This window comes from Macrobrachium rosenbergii, chromosome 15, assembly GCF_040412425.1.
Source record: "Macrobrachium rosenbergii isolate ZJJX-2024 chromosome 15, ASM4041242v1, whole genome shotgun sequence".
Taxonomy (NCBI): domain Eukaryota; kingdom Metazoa; phylum Arthropoda; class Malacostraca; order Decapoda; family Palaemonidae; genus Macrobrachium; species Macrobrachium rosenbergii.
Window position 1 is genome coordinate 54,175,164 of NC_089755.1, and position 6,080 is coordinate 54,181,243.

The following is a 6,080-nucleotide window of genomic DNA, read 5'->3' on the forward strand; positions in this document are numbered from 1 at the left end:
GTCTAACAATACTTTTTAGTTTTCTTAAGATTTTCCAGTTGCATGGGAATATTCCCAAAGGTGTTTCTCCAGAAATGACAATATCAAATGGTATTTTTTCTTTCCGCAGTATTCCTCATTGCCCAAAGACAATCTGTTACAACTTAAGAACTCTTAAAAATTTTAAGTCGAATTCGCCTTAAGAATGCTAGTTATAATTTTGATAAAAATATTTTTATAAATATAAAACACAGAAACAGCAAAATCATTACGCGTTACGGTTAGCAATGAAGATTACCATATCCCTAACCTTACTTCAATAGTCATTAAATCTGCTAACAACAACATTACATCTATTACACTCTCATTAATACCACTTGTAGTTATTTAAATTTAGCAGAGGGGTTAACAGGAGTAATAATAATAATGATTTACAGCTGCAATAATGGCACTCCAAGAGAATTACAGAAAACTATACAAATATTATAAAGGAAACTCGTCAATCTTGACAGTTGTTGCTCCAGAGTTCAATCAGGAGAATTTTTTTCAAGGGGAGACTGACATAAATTTCTAGAGTTCACTTGCAATGCCTTTAGTTTGCTGTTATTCGCATGGAAACTTCAGAAATCCTGTCTAATTTTAATTTTCTATAGGTTTCTTACTGGATTTCCAAGGTTAGTGAGAAATAACCTAATATTTATTTCCGGACTCTATAATTATTTACTATTTCGTAGACAAACAATTATGTCACTAATAAAAATATAAGTTTCTAAAATGCTACCTTGAGGAATGACAGACAAGAATGAAGCATTCATCAAGAAAAAAATCTAATGGTTATGTAATGTAAAACTGAAATTTAGTAGATACTAGGCGAAAGTTACTAAAGTTTATTATTTAAGTATCCCCATTATTCCATAGAAAATTAAGAATCTTGTCATAGAAAACTGTACTATTATTAAGGGGTGTTTATGGGAGACTTACATTTTCCTATGTATCGTTGAAGTTACAAAAAACTACTTCATGTTTTAAGAAAACAATTGCCATATATATGTATATAAAATATATTATATAAATGTATATGTATAAATAAAGACAAATTCCAAGAAGGAAAGAGAAAAATGGATTTTGACTTTATATAGTATTTATAATATTCATCACGTTCCATATTTTCGTGATTCAGTTATACAAATATATATATACAGTATATATATATATATATATATATATATATATATATATATATATATATATATATATATATATATATATATATATATATATGAGATAAACCAACCCCCATCCACTGGAGTGCCTCAAGAACCTGACCATCACTCACTGCAAAATTTGAATTCTTTATTTTTTTTTCTTTTCTCCTCTTCAACGAGGTCTTTCCCCTAATAGGGGGCGAAACATACGACCACGCTGGATTGGAATTAGAAATCATCTCCGGAGCCTTTTAAGTTCAGTTAGGTGTAAAATTGCCAACTCGTTTTAGCTCATCGCAACATTTCATACCAATTGCTTCATAAAGAAAAAGGTTCCTCGGCCGAAAATCCCCATGTTAAATTGGACTACGGAATGGATGGCCGAATGAAGTGCTTTTTTTTTTTTTGTGAACTTGTCTTTGCTATATAGAACCTGGGTATCTTCATCGCACGCATTAGTTCATTTTACCGTTATGGTTATGAACGCGAATGATACAAGAAGATATGATATTCATGCGTCTAACTAAATGCAACGCGCTATATTAGGCCCATAACTAGAAACTGCCAGTTTACGTGCAAGATGGACGCCGCGTTTTGTACCAACCCTCTTGGGAATGAGCGTGAAAACATTAACAGAAGACAGTAAATGTCATAAACATACACGAAGGACGGTAAATATCATACACATAAACCAAAGACATAAATATAAAAAAAACATAAACACTAGGCAGTAAATATGCCGGTCGGCGATTGGCGGCAACCAGGCAGCGGTAGTAGTAGTCAGTTTTACTCTTACAAGTAGATTCAGAAGAAGATATTTAACAAAACATAAGTTGCAAAACAATTAACATTCAGGAATGAGTATAAACACATGAAGTCGATTGCCGTGAGCCTTTAAATATGCCTCTGTTATCTCCTCTTTTGTGAGACAATTTATAGTGTGGCGATGGCAATTAGTAGGCCTAGGCCTACATTACAAGAACATCCGATGTTTTCCAAACCTAGCGGTCCTATGCTTTTGATGTTAAGTCTTCTGAACTTCTTAATACGACAGTCATAAGGAGGAATTTCAGTTTCACGATTATACCACTAGTGAGGAAGAATGCCAACGAATGTTGACAAACTGTTCGAAGACGATAAAAAAGGAATCAATGCTGAAAGTTGTTGCTAATTTAAAGATCAAGTTTCCCCAACCCCAGAGAGAACTGCAAACGTGGAGCTTGGCTTGTCATCAGTACGACAATCAGAGGTTAGATAATCCTCTGGAACAGGCCTGAAAAGCAGCTGCACATTTAATTGCTCATTTGTGAGAAAAAGGAAAACAATAGCAAGATATAATATATATATATATATATATATATATATATATATATATATATATATATAATATATATATATATATATTTATATTCTGGATATATTATAACCTATATAAAACCAACATTCTGGAAGGTTATAACTACCAAAATCAGTCTCTAACAATGTCACAATGTCGTTACGAGAGAGAGAGAGAGAGAGAGAGAGAGAGAGAGAGAGAGAGAGAGAGAGAGAGAGAGAGAGGTCAATAAATGACTCAACAAACAAACAGAAAAAAGTTAATGGACGATTCAGAATGCATCAAAACTAACAATTTTTCGTCACGCATTAGCAACTTTCACGCGTGGCTTAAAAAAAAAAAAACACTGCTAGCTTTGAAAAAGTTTCACCCGTGCACAGATACGTAAGCATATGAACAGCGTGCTGCGTATTTTTTTAAATTTTTTTTTTACACCTTTAAACGCCATATTCCCAACTTTATCAATTATTCGTGACTCCTTTCTCTTTAATTCCTCACTACTCTTCCTCCGCTACACCCCACGCCCCTGACCGCCCACCCCCCCGACTCCCCCTCTCTCTCTCTCTCTCACATTCATACAGAAATGAAGTATACTACTGCTTTTTTTTTTTTTTTACTGAATGTTTTATACAGTTTACATATATTCATAATTGTAATCACAGACGGTGCAAAGCATAGTAAGGCTATCCATTTCTCTCTCTCTCTCTCTCTCTCATACACACATTCATACAGAAATGTCCTACAATACTTCTTTTTCATTGAATGTTTTAGTCAGTTTACAAGTATTCATACACACAAATGTATACGTATACATATAAATATTATATATATAATGTATATATATTTATATAATGGTATGGGATGATAGTATAATGCAAAACTACAAGGTTTATCAGTTTAGCAAAACTGATTCACTCCTCCACTATGATTCTTGGGTTTCTCATATCCTCAAACAAATGAATAATCTTAACATGCCTATCATAAATATTTTTCCAAATGTTAAGTCTTTTCTAATTAATCACTCAGTATTTGTATGGTGAAATTTTACTCCAGATCACTAATGCATTTTGGACTTGAAAATGTAATTTTCCTGTGTTTTAATATGTGCTTTGAACCCTTCTGATGTTCGTTTCATTCGCAACCTCACCTAACCTAGGGGAGTTCAGGTCATTTCGGCCGTAAGTCATTTAGGCTGGGCGCCGTGTTTAGTACCAGTCCCGTGGGGATGTACGTAAAACATAAAATAATGACGGTAAATACCATAAACATAATGGCATATGCCATAAACATAACGTCTTACGGTGTTTTGGATGTTACGGCCTAAATGACTTATGGTCAAAACGACCAAGACCACGCTGGTCCTTATCCTAGTGCATGATATTAGTTTGAAAACATTCCATAAATTTTAAGGTACAGTTCTTAATCTGCATGAGAACTTAAATGGGATTGAGGTCCTTGTGTTTCACTGGTTTTGTATTTTTCCCCACAAAAACCCTAATTTCCCACTGTGGTCAACAGACTTGTAGAATTTAATGGTTTGGACTACTGTTGCAGACTACTATCTCTAAAAGTAAGTATTTGCGAACAAAATACCAGAAACGTTCAAAACACACAGTAGAACATATGCAAATGATATTTTCAAGCCCAAAATGCAACATCTGTTTAAAGTAGAATAATGGGCCTACCAAGTGTATCATGCCTTCTCTGAAATCTTTCAGGAATTACTGTACACCCACCCACAACCATTATTATACAATAGCCTAGCCTAATCCCTCAAGAACGCTAACATGCTATAAAAATACCAAGTCTTAAGCTAACCTCTGCAACTACTTCAACATCACTAAACAACTGAATAATCATCACAAAAGCTTTGTCATGATAACCACACCATAGACCTAACCTATAGCAGCCTATTGGGCATATTGATCAACACAAATATTAGCTTAATCTAAGGCAGATCAACAATTTAAAAAAAAATACAATGAAAACTTGGTAAGCCTGAGCTACAAGAACACAAACCCAACTGCAGACAGCCTTTGGCTAATCCCAGCCTACACTATCAAAGTTACACTCCCTACTGTATCTCTTACAGCAGTTCAGAACACCAGAAACTTACCTGTACAGGTATGACAGTAGTAGTGATGAGCACTAACCTGAAAAATTAGCTCTAATGCTGACCACCCACTGAATTCTAAAAGGCGATGGGAAATCAAACGTCAGCGTGAAAGCACGGTTTTATAAGCTGTCAAGACCTTTACAACGGCACCCCCAAAAAGGACCGAATGCCGAAGAGCGAAATTTAATGTAAATTCATCAATTACGAAATCGAATTGTGAATGTGATGATATATTACAAAATTAAAAAACGAATTAACTGAGTGTGTCCTCACTCAGGAGGCTAATGTAGTATAAACTTCATAACCTTGTATTGGAAGGTACACTTGGTTTCATTCACAGTGGTTAAAGTAGCAGATAGTACATGCTTCTGTTGTTTACTCACGGCAGTGTTATGAAACCTTTATTATCTTTATTCTTAATCAGCGGCAACCGTTGCTCAGCCGCTCCCCCTCCCCCCCACAAAAAAAAATACAGTATACAGCTATAAGTACACAGAAGTGCTGTGGTCAGGGAGATATGAAGCTGGATTTTAAAACAGGTTATTGATCAGATTCCTAAATCTACAGATACGGTGACGCCAATTAACGTCGAACGCTTCAGATCTTTTGCTTTGTCAATTTTGAAATGCTGTTTATTTGGTATTAATTTTTAGCCAACATTGTTTATAGGCCTTAAGATGTCTTTAATGCCTGCCACCACAAGAGCTGGAGGCTGCTACATGCTTTTCAGAGCATCAGCAGCAGCTACATTATTTGAGGTTCCACTTTGCCAGAATACTCAGCCCCAGGAACCTTTCAAGCCTTTTTTTGTCCAGCTGTGAAGAGGTTTCCTTTGCAGTATTTGAGATTTAGATGCTCTTAAGCTCAAGGGAAAGTCCGATTTATTAAAACTTGTCTACAAATCCAAGAACTGGGGATCTTTCAGCCAATCAGTGTTAAAGACGGTGAGGAGAGCGAGTTAGGGTGGTTGGACAGCAAGATTGGAGAAAGAAAGCAGAACGGATTTTAAAGTAGAAGGGTAAAAAGTAGATTTAGGAAGGGCACTGCAAACATACTTTAGTAAGCCTACAGTGCACCACGTGACGTGCACTGGAGGCACTACCACCCTACGTGGTTCAAAATAAAGTGTAGCTCTTATTCGGTCTTTATAGGTTTGTGTCTTACCTTGCTGTTTTTGTGTTTAAATATTTACTTATTTGTGAATTAATTTTTGACACGTATGGGCGTTCATATTGCGCGGTTACTTGTTTGACATGTGAATGTTCTGTAGGCCTGTCGTATATTTTTATGGTCGTTCATTTTGTCGTTGATATTAGTGTATATTATCTTCATAGGCTCTCTCAGCGCCGTGCCATCTTTTCTTCATATGCATCAGAGAACTTGACCTACTATGAGCTAATATGCAAATGTGATCTTGTCTCCTATAACCCAAGGTCAAGAGAAT